The 11,773-nt window shown below is 42.8% G+C and overlaps 2 pseudogenes; one reads left to right on the plus strand and one right to left on the minus strand.

Annotated features, from left to right (window-relative positions):
* The first annotated feature begins 1,929 nt into the window (after positions 1–1,929).
* On the plus strand, positions 1,930–2,723 carry LOC101955834 (BTB/POZ domain-containing protein KCTD5-like; annotated as a pseudogene).
* Positions 2,724–9,901: 7,178 nt separating this feature from the next.
* LOC101976955 (proline-rich nuclear receptor coactivator 1 pseudogene) lies at positions 9,902–11,129 on the minus strand (annotated as a pseudogene).
* Positions 11,130–11,773: the final 644 nt, after the last annotated feature.

The following is an 11,773-nucleotide window of genomic DNA, read 5'->3' on the forward strand; positions in this document are numbered from 1 at the left end:
CACACAGGTAAATTTATTATGTAGTTTATTAAGTTTATAAAACTTCTAACGATTACATTTTGGAAGGGGGTGTTTGGAGAGTAGCATGTTGTTAGAGTGCATGATTAGCATGTACAAGGCTCTAGGTTTAGTCCCCAGCACCAAAAGATACAATATAAATAAAATAAAAATTGGTAGAAGTCATCAAATATGACATTCATTTTAGAATTATTAATATCATTCCATTTTCTTTCTGACAATGATATTACTCAAGGATTGATTGTCCCTTAAGGTCATTCTTGCTTCTTGAAAGAAAACCCCTATTATCACATAATTACCCCCCCCAATTCCTCAAAATAGTGGGGCAATGGGTTAGAAAGGGAACTTTGTGTTAGAGTACATTTTTAAAAGTCTCCCCCCTCCAAGTACTTGGGATTTGTTGAGAGCCACAGCCAGCCGGAATGGCCCCTGGCATTTTGCCAGAAGTAATGGTTGAGAGGGGAGCCATTAAGATGATGTTGGATTGATTCAATTGTATATTAGACCTTAACTGTTTGGTAATAGGATGGCTCTTGCTGCCTCAGGCACCTGCTACTTTGGAGTTCTCACTAGATTTCCTGGGGAGTTCCAGTTGGATGGTGAGGGGAGGGAGTTCCCTGGTGTGGTGTTCCTGGGGGCAGTGTGGGTGATGTTTGTGAGTGTTCCCTCCCGTGGAACACTGTGTGGGGAGTGCTGGTGGAGTTCAGCAATAAAGAGTTGCTGTTTTGAACCTACAAGTGCTTCGTGGTGGCTCGGTTATTTGTGCCCAGCCAGACTGCGGCAGGGATTAAAACCAGGGGCACTCTACCACTGAGTATACACTCAGTTCTTTTTATTTTTTTTTATTTTGAGACAGGGTCTCACTAAGTTGCTGAGGCTGGCCTTGAACTTGTGATCCTCCTGCCTCAGCCTCCCCCACTGCTAGGATTATAGACCTGAGCCACCTCATTCAGCTCTCCCACTGCTTCTTGCTTTCTCATTTTTTAGGCCTCTTAAGCATGATCCCAGGTATGCATTAAGACCTAGGGTTTTTTATGTTTATCTCATAACAAAGGACTTTACTGAAATTGCTCCCTTCCCTTATTCTTTTATTCTCATCCAAACATATAATTTTACTTTACAGCTTCTATCATAGGTTATAATCATAAGTTGTAACTATTTGCCAAAGCATTTCCATTTTTCTCATACAACTATACTTCATTTCCTTGTCTCACTTGCTGTTAGGTGCAGCCAGATGACTGTTCTAACCAAGGGAATACAGGCAGCAAAAAGCAGCTTCTGGGTCTAGCCCGCAGAGTTCTGCCACAATGTAATCCTCCATTCTCTTTTTCCATTCACCAACTTCATAGATAAGATTTAAAGACCCAGAGGAGTATAGGACTGCAAAGGAGAAGTGGGTTAGTGCTAATGGAGAGAGTCCAGGATCTTCAAAACATCAGCAACAGCCTGGTTGGATCATTCTCTAACCAAAAGCAAGTTTTTATTGGATTAATCCATTGAGTTCTCTCTCTCTCAACTGGACTTTGAACTCAGGGGCACTTTACTGCTAAGCCACATCCCAAACCCTTTTTATTCTGAGACAGGATCTCACTAAATTGCTGAAGGTCTTGCTAGATTGCTGACACTGGCCTTGAACTTTCATGCCTCCTGCCTCAGCCTCCCAAGTCCCTGGAATTAGAGGCAAACACCAAGGCACTCACACTAACAATCTTCTAAGGGGTACCATGTAGGAAATTCTTCACACAACATCCAGAGTCAGTTACCTTTTTAAAAACACAAATCAGCACAGTGGCTGGTCTTGCTGAGATCCTGGCAGAGAATCTCTTAGAGCTGCTGCCACCGGCCCCAGGCGACCTTAGGGCAGGACTGGGGGGTGGCCTATGCTGCTGCTGCCCCACAGGGCTCAGTGGCATGTCCAAGTGGGTCAGGCTCATCGGGCTCAATGTTGGTCGCACCTACTTCCTCACCACCTGGCAGACGCTGTGCTTGGACCCAAAGTCCTTCCTGTACCGCTTGTGCCAGGTCGACCCCGACCTGGACTTGGACAAGGTGAGGGCTGGGCAGGCCAGCCTGGCCCCGGCCCTGGACCAGAGGACAGCAAGGCGCCCTGGAGCCTGCTGCCTCAGGGACACCCGTCGCTGTGCCATGGGTGCCCCTCGCCCTTGGGCTCCCGCCTTCGGTGGTGGAGGAGGAGGTCCCCCAGACCCCTGACTTGGCTGCAGACCTACTTTTTCTCACTGGACTCTGGCCCTGGGGTGAAAGGGGTGCCTATTTAATTGACAGAGATCCCAAGGAACTTGGAGCTGTGTTGAACTCCTTGAGACATGGGAAGCTGGTCCTTAACAAAGACCTCACTGAGGAAGGAGTGTGGGAAGAAGCAGAATTTTACAACATCACCTCACTAACAAAACTTGTAAAGGACAAAATTAGAGAAGGAGACAGCAAACATCACAGGTGCCTGTGAAGCATGTATATCCTGTGTTCAGTGTCAGGAGGAGGGGTTCACACAGATGGTGTTCACCATGCCTGATGGCTGGAAATTTGAGCAGCTGGTCAGTATCGGCTCCTCTTACAACTATGGGAATGAAGACCAGGCCGAGTTCCTCCGTGTGGTTACCAAAAAGCTGCCCAACACCCCATATGGCACAACCAGTGAGCCCAGCGAGGAGGCCAAGATTTTTCAGGAACGGGGCTCAAGGATGTGAGATGCAGCACTGACAGCCGAAGAAATGATATACTTTTGCCCAAGATTCAGTGAACCGCCATGTCCAGGAAGTACGTCTGTGAGAAGAAAACTGCTTTTGATCATTTCTCTGGAGATCTGGGTGTGCATTCTTTTTTGCCTCAGAGACGGCTTTTGAGAGACAGCCCAGCTGTCTAAGGCCAGGCATCCCCATAGACAGGAGGCACAGGAGCCAGGGGGGCTCTCTGGGAGCCTGTTCTGTTCTTTCCCAGTGCTGCATGGGACTGAGGCAGGGTGCTCCCAACTAGCCTGCGCAGTCCTGAAGACCATTTAAAGGGCAGTGCCCTTGGTGCTACATTCACAGTCTGCAATAGCAGTTCAGGCCTCACCAGGAGGAAGGGGCAGCTGTCATGTGGATTGTCCAGAGTACCATGGCTCAGGTCCAGATGCCTGGTGATCAGTGCTTGAGCACCTGAACATCATCCTCAGGTCAGGGAAGCTGCTCTGCCTCCAGTGTGATCACTTGACAGTTTCTCAACCTTTGTGAAGACCCCTGACAATGGAGGAATCTGCATCATCATTACTTTCTGGGCACCTATCCTGAGGACCAGCCTCCTTCAGAGCCAGGCTCTTATTCCAGCCTCCACAGCCAAGACAGTCAAGGCTTCTTGATTTGTGTTTTCCAGGCAAGAGAACTTTGTATCTCTTTTTAAAAGTGTGGATATATTACCCAATGTTTATACTCTTTAGAAATGCCTAAAAGTGTTGCTATGTTTTAGATGGATCTGTCAAATAGTTTAAAGGGAGATAGAAGTTTTGCCTCATGGGTTCCACCTGAGGGCTCATCTGGGAGCTGGTGCCCACCAGTGCCTTTGTCGCATCTGGGATGGAGGCTGGGTGGAGGCCTGTCCCTTGGCTTCTGGAGCTGACATTCCGAGTCATGTTGAAGAGTTGGGATGTTTACAGTGCATCCTCTCTGGCTGTTTTTTCTGTAAAACTATGCAGTTCTTCTTTCTAATACTCCTGGAGCATTTGAGACTTGACACAACCTACTTGACCCAGCCAGAGTGCCATGGAGGCTACTGGGATTGCTATAGAGGCTTCCCCCTGCAGGCTCTGAGACTCTTGAGTGAAGGCTGGAGGCCTGGTCACAGTGAGCAAGCTCTGCCTCTTGAACTCTGCTTCCCAGTGGAGCTGTGCAGACTGACCACTGGAGTTGCCTGTGTGAGGTCAGAGCTCTGACACTGTCTAATGTCAATGCTTCCAGAAACTTCTTGCCTAGGTCCTCTTTTTTTTTCTTCTTTGCTAATAACCTGATTAACCAAGTTTTCCAGCATCTAGGATTTACCTCCTCCTTTCATAAGGCCTCTTGTATGTTGTTAAAGGTTCAGCTTAAACAATTTATAAAAACATTTCTATAGGGCAGATTTAGTCACTGGCTGACCTGGTCCTCCCCAGCACAGCTCCAAGGGAAGGTGTCCCTGTTGGCCTTGGAGAGCTGCTGGGTGCTTAGCATTTTTTGATTTTGACATTGACATAATAGGTAGGCTTGTGGGTTGTTTTGTTTTTGTTTTTTAACTTAAAGATATTAAGACTTAACTCACTAAAATTTATTCTAAGGGGATAGTTATACTTTTGTACTTTATTAGGTATCCATGTTTTATCAGCTTACCATTTAATGCCTAAGTTTCCCCTGAAAATAGCAAATAAAATTGTATATTCATGAATGAAAAAAAAAACACAAATCAGATAATGCCACACACTTGTGCAGAATCCTTGTACATTCTCCTTTCACACTCAGTAAAATTCAAACATTTTTTCATGGCCTCCTCCTTCCTGGATACCTCTCTGACTTCACTTTCTACCACTCTCCTGATTCTTTACTCTTCTCTACTTTTGTGATTGTTCCTTGAAGGCAATAACTCCTTCCTGCCTGTGGGCCTTTGCATCAGCACTTCTTCTGCCTGGTATACTCTTCTACCACGTGTACTCATGGCTTTTTCACTCACATCATTCAGACATCCTAGAGAAGCCTTTCTGGACAATCTATCAAAAAATAGCACCTTAGTCAGGTGCAGTGGTGCACATTTGTAATCCTCACAGTTTGGGAAGCTGAGGCAGGAGAATTTCAAGTTCAATGTCAGCCTCTGCAACTTAGCAAGACCTTGTCTCATAATAAAAAATAAAAGACAAAAGGGGCTGGGGATGTAGCGCAGTGGTTAAGCAACCGTGGGTCTAATCCCTGATAATCCCCCAAGAATAGCATCTTGCCACTTCCCATGGCCCCCATCCACTTTGACCATCTCCTTCCACTGTTTTCCATTGCACTATTACTACTTGATATTACATATTCACTTGCTTATTGTGTGTCCATTTAAAGTCTGTGGAAGTTCATGAGCACAGAATCTTGTGTGCCTTGTCCACTGCTGTTTCTTCAGTGCACAGAAAAAAATGCTCTAAAGGTGGAGGAATGCTATATATATATATATATATATATATATATATATATATATATTGAACAAACAAATGAATTAATGGATTCTAAACAAATGTGCCTGTTTCACTCAATTAGAGTTGTGAATCTAATTTAGCAAACCCTATATATTGCTTACTGATTGGGTAATCTTAGGAGAGTTGTTTAATCTCCCTGTGCCTCAATTTCTTCATCTGTGAAATGTAAGAAAATGTCACCTATTTCATTGAGTATGAGGTTTGAATAAATGAATACAGGAAGTGCTTATTCTGAAATAATGCCTAATAATATAAGTATTCTGTTAGTGCTTGCTGATATTATTGGGTTTTATTTATTTATTTATTTATTTATTTATTTATTGGTGGTGCTTGGGATTGAACCCAGGGGCTTGTGCATGTGAGGCACGCACCCTACCAACTAAGCTATATCCAGCCTCCTCATATTGTTATTGTTATAGAAATCTAGACTTTCAAAGTTTAAATTAAGGATGTAGAAGAAAGGGCCATTTTTCACATTATAAAGGACATTTGAAAATTATAACAAATAAATGTGTATTAGTATTTGCAAAGCAGAGGTTAAAAATAGTAGAGAAACTTGAAATGAAAGTCTTAGAAACTTCTGCCAATTAAAAATCAATCAGCAGCTGGGTGCAATGGCGCATGCCTGTAATCCCAGCATTTAGAAGGCTAAGGCAGAAGCATCACGAGTTCAAAGCCATCTTCAGGAAAAGCAACGTGCATGTGCTGAGCAACTCAGTGAGACCCTGTCTCTAAATGTGGCTCAGTGGTGGAATGCCCCTAAGATGAATCCCCAGTACTAAAAATAAATAAAATAAAAATCAGCAATAAAGACAAAGGAAGTCTGAAACTATGATGGAGCCATTCAAATTTGATTAACAACCAAAAAATTAGTTTATATACAACTTTGCAAGATAATAATTGCAGTATATATCAAAGCACATCTGTATCTTTAAAACTAAATTCCACAATATCACCAAAGAAGATGAGATCCTTTCCCACTATCTTTTTGCCTTCTACAACACATAATCACCATGTCCCTCTTTACTAACAGCTTCGATCTGGAGGAAGCAACATCATTTTTGCTCCAGCCTAGACTTATCACATTAGTGCAAAGCCAATAAAGTTGACCCACAAAAAGGGTTCTACAAATGAAGGTGATTGATTATCTAAGTGTTAACTATCAATTCTGCACTAAAAATAAGCCAAAACATGAAGCAAAAATGTTAGAGTCTGTAAACAAGTCAGGATGGTGCCTGGCATTTTGCCAGAGGGAGTGGTTTGTGAAGTAACTCCAGGGAGCCATTAAGTGTGGAGATTCCTTATTGGTTGACTGCTGTATCTAGTTTATGTTAATTAAGATAAGCTGTGTGAAATGTATAAATACCCCTCCTGTTCTACAATAAATGGCTCCCACTCTTGCTGTATCAATGTATACAAGTTGTTTGTCACCCCCCGGTTATTTTGCTGCAGCGGGACTGTGGCAGATGGTGGCCCGTTACAGAGAGCCCCAGGACACTTGGGGGTAAGTGACAAAAAAAAAAGCTGCCCGTCCATAGGTAGGACAGGAGCAAATCTGCTCGTGCCTAGACAGATAGGGCAAGAGGAAAAATGGCCATTTTGACAAAATGGAGAAGATTGATACAGTATGTTTGTGTCTTGTTTTGTCTCAGTGTATTGTATTGTCTTTGTGATGAAAATATGGAAGGGGTGAGAAGTAAATTACTAAGGGAAGGAGGCACCCCAGTGGACTGAAGAATAATTAGGGCATGTGTTGATGGAAGCCCAGGAACTCTAGTCAGAAAGAAAAAGAAAGTTCAGAAGAAGAAGGATTATCAGGAAAAAAGTTGCAGCAAAAGGCTATTACTAAATACTTTTTGTTACCGGAGGGTGTGTGAATTGGAATCGGGGCGCGAGCCGGTTATGGCGCAGCAAGGACTTTCCAAGTGGTGGCAGTTGGCTCTTCCAGTGCTGCCAGCCCAAATCTAGACCTGACCTGGAGGCACAGTCTCCTGGGCTCTTGCTCCCTGTGCTCCGAAGCAGTTTGAGTCCCTGACACTCCCCAGGGCCATCTGGGGCTGCCCTGGATGCTACAGCCCTAGGAGTCCCTGATGTTTGGTCATTTTCAATGCAAATAACTAAGCTACAATGGTTCTCCCACACCTGAAAGCAAATGAGTAATGAGCACTATTAAGGCTTATTTCAAATGTAAAAAACCTTGAGATAATGTACTAAATTGTTCAGAAGGTTGTTTTCTTAGCGCCTGCTGGAATACTACAGGATTTTCTTTAGCCATCTGGAGTTCCTGCCTTCATCCCAGTGCCAGTGAAGATGAAGGTAAAAGAATTTCCAGTGTTGCTGAGAACCGGACAAGACTTCAGATCAAGCTAGCTACCTGCAGAACTTACCTGGACTGTGATTTACCTGGACTGTGAGTTAATATATTGAGACACTGCTTTACCTGGACTGAGACAACAAATTGTAATCTACAACAAATTGTAACTCGATATCTTTGCTAACAGTGTCATTGCTGGTATAATTTTTCCAAGGGCTTCTTGCATGGAGCCATCAATTGGCTTGGTATTGTGGCATTTTGTATCCTCTCCTTCTGCTTGTAGCAGATTATTTATGGTGTTTGTGTAAAATCCACTATGATCGTTATTTAAATTAAACAAAAGGGGGAAATGTTAGAGTCTGTAAACAAGTCAGGATGGTGCCTGGCAAATGTTAGGGTCTGTAAACAAGTCTGGATGGCGCCTGGCATTTTGCCAGAGGGAGTGGTTAATGTTAAGGTCTGTAAACAAGTCAGGATGGCGCCTGGTATTTTGCCAGGGGGAGTGGTTTGTGAAGTGACGCCAGCAAGCCATTAAGGGTGGAGATTTCTTATTGGTTGACTGCTGTATCTAGTTTATGCTAATTAAGATAAGCTCAGCACAATTCACAATAGCTAGGCTATGGAACCAACCCAGATGCCCTTCAATAGATGAATGGATAAAAAAAATGTGGCATCTATACACAATGGAGTACTATGCAGCAATAAAAAATGACAAAATCATAGAATTTGCAGGGAAATGGATGGCACTAGAGCAGATTATGCTTAGTGAAGCTAGTCAATCCCTAAAAAACAAATACCAAATGTCTTCTTTGATATAATGAAAGCAACTAGGAACAGAGCAAGGAGGAAGAGCAGGAAGAAAAGACTAACATTAAACAGAGTCATGAGATGGGAGGGAAAGGAAGAGTAAAGGGAAATTGCATGGAAATGAAGGGAGACCCTCATTGCTATACAAAATTACATATAAGAGGTTGTGAGGGGAATGGGAAAATAAACAAGGAGAGTAATGAATTACAGTAGATGGGGTAGAGAGAGGATGGGAAGGGAGGGGAGGGGGGATAGTAGGGGATAGGAAAGGTAGCAGAATACAACAATTACTAATTGGGCATTATGTAAAATTGTGGATGTGTAACCGACGTGATTCTGCAATCTGCTTTTGAGGTAAAATTGGGAGTTCATAACCCACTTCAATCTAATGTATGAAATATGATATGTCAAGAGCTTTGTAATGTTGTGAACAACCAATAAAAAAATAAAAAATTATATAAATAAATAAATAAATAAATTTATAAATACAAAAAAAAAAAAGATAAGCTGTGTGGAATGTATAAATACCTCTGTTGTCCTACTCCTGCTGTATCTGTAAGGGACTGGCGAACACGGAGGAAGAGACCACCAAGAGACCGACTCATGCAACAGCAAAAGGGGGTTTATTGCAGATCCAGTGGGCTGGGGCTCCGTGCTCACTAAAGAAGGGAGAGCGGCCCAGAGCCCCGAGCAGGGGTTAAGCAGTGCTTAAGTACACCTTTTGGGGAGGGCGGGGGCTTTGCAGACATCAGAGCAAATCATCATGAGGCGGGGAAAATGAACAACAACTTTCAAACATGATTAGCACATTCATTGGCGGGAACAGGTCGGTCGGGGGGTGATAGGTCAGTCCTAAAGCCGGGTATACATTCAAACTGATTGGTTTAGGCCCTGAGGTGCCTACGTGCTGAGCTGCACTGGGCCTAAGTTGTTAAGCAACTAAGTGGTCGGGGGAATTCCTACACATATCTAATGGGCAGTCCAGGGAATTGTCTTAACAGCTACAGGAATTTCCGGCTTTGAGTGTAGCTTAGAAACTTTACAATACCTGGTCCTTTACATTTTAACTTCAGTTTCTTTTACCCTTTCATATCAATGTACACAAGTTGTTCGTCACCCCCGGTTATTTTGCTGTAGCCGGACTGCGGCACAAAAATATGAATATTTTTTATAAAATTTGCTTTTTTAAGGGGGGGAATTATTATTACTTTGAAATTTGATTACAACCAATTTTGTTGGCATTAAAATTAGAGTCATTTTAAATTTGAATAATGGCTTATGTACCAAAACTCAGAAATTAAGTTTGGCAAAAATGAGAATAGTTTTCCAGTAATTACAGATCAGAAGGCAGAAATAAATTTTGGGAAACAGACAAAATCATGTTTACAATGATTGTGCCACAGATTTAAACTTCAGTAGTGCATTAGTAAACTTCACATTTGGATCTTCACTTTGAGATTTGAGAGCTGTTTCTTGGAAAAAAAAAAATCAGTCTTCCTTGTGCCTTAGCACACACTTAAAATTTCTCCACTGTATATATACAAAACACCTATCACATTGGCAGGTCAAAATACATACTTTCATAATAAAACTATAATGTACCTCTCAATTATGAACAATATACACATAATACATGGTATACAGTATTTACAAAATATAAAATATTATATAAGCTGTTTTTATGTAACTTTTTAAGCTCATCTTTTGCACCTATAGGTTGCAACAAGGCAAATTTCCATTTCTGTACCAATTTTTTAGAGTCCAAAGATTTGGGGAAAACTGTTTTACACACATAGTGAAATCTGAAATTTAAGTTTGAACTTTGAGGAGCCTTTTTAAGTGTACTGCCATAAGCTCCCTGTTTTGGTTGGAATTTTCAACAGTGCTTCCCATCCAGTGATTAGGAGGCTTTGGAAGAACACTAGGAGAAGGTGGATCACTAAACTTTGCCCCAGCATAATTTTCCTTTTGGCTCACTTCAGTTAGAAATGGTGATTTCTTCAAATGCATATTTTTAATGTTCTCAGTATTTTTAAAAGGCTTTTTTTTTTTTCCTGCTTCTGAATTCTATCAGGCGAAACAGAATCCTGCCAAAAGTTATTTTCATTCCTTTTTGCAGAGGTGACCTTGGTTAGTGGCAAGTGATATTTGCTTTTCTGTCTGTTTATCTTTGGTTGTTCACACAAGTGTATACCATGAACAAGCTGGCCGTGGGGAAAGGCAATTTTCTCTGATTTTCCCATCTTTGATTTTTTTTTTTAATTGGTTGTTCAAAACATTGCAAAGCTTTCCCATCTTTGATTTTAAAACCTCTTTTCTCAGCGGGGATTGACCAGGTACCTTGGGCGGCAGTGACCCAGGGATGGGGCTCGCTTCCTCAGTTCTGGAGGGCTGCAGGATTCCGGACCCAGAAGGTGGCCTGACCCGGGACCTCCAGCGCTCCACTCCGTCCAGTTGCCAGGCTCTGGCCGCCCTCCCGCCGGGCTGGCCCGCACCTTTTTTTTTCCCCGTCGCTTCTTTGGCGCTGCCCGCGGGGAGCCTCCGGGGCCAGGCTACCATTGGGCAGAGCTGCTGGAGCGTGAGGCTGGGGAGTCAGACAGGGGCAGTCTCCCCCTAGGAGGTGAGGGAGGAAGAGGGTTGGGGGCAGTGCCCTGTGGTCTGGGATCCGAGGTAAAGGCCGGCGGTGCCTCGGTCACCATCGGGAGGGCCCCCGAAGTAACCGCTGGTGGAAAAGCCAAGCGGAGCAAGACTGCCGCCCAGGACCAGCGGCTCCCGCTGACATGACAGAGACGACAGTCATAGCGCTAGGAGGCAGGCAGAAAGGAAATTGTGCTGGGTGTATCAACATTCTTTGAGCCTCAGCCCTCCTGTCCCTCCAACAGCCAGACAAAAGAAGAGCTTCTCATAAAGACAGCTCTTAAGATTCAAGGGAGAATTAAAAATCAGTGAAGTTAACTATGGCACTATAAATACCATACTAGTTGGGCCTACTGCATATTCCTACTGTGATTTCAGATTGAAAATGCAAAGCCGTAGATATGGAATAGAGTATTGCTTAGGACATTTTGTGTTATAAAATGACTCACTTTTAATAACAGATCTTCCCTCCCTATTTGTACCTTGTGAAGCAATTAGTTAAGCAATTATTATTATTATTATTATTATTATTTTAAAATCTTAACCAATTCGGAAATCTGAATACTCCTTCTCAGAGAGATTTCCAACTGAGAAATTGTATTTCATTTCATGACAGCAGTTGTCTATGGGCTATTTATTTTAAATTTGTTAAGCATATCAGATTTAATCTAGAAAGTCCTTCATTTTAAGTGTTCAAAGAGCATGTGAGCTAAAAGCTTAAATCAATTCTTTCCAGGATGGACACTTTTTGTTGTTGTTACAATAACGATCTTTTGTGCTATTTTAAGAATCTCCTTGGCTAA

The sequence above is a fragment of the Ictidomys tridecemlineatus genome, chromosome 11, assembly GCF_052094955.1.
Source record: "Ictidomys tridecemlineatus isolate mIctTri1 chromosome 11, mIctTri1.hap1, whole genome shotgun sequence".
Taxonomy (NCBI): Eukaryota; Metazoa; Chordata; class Mammalia; order Rodentia; family Sciuridae; genus Ictidomys; species Ictidomys tridecemlineatus.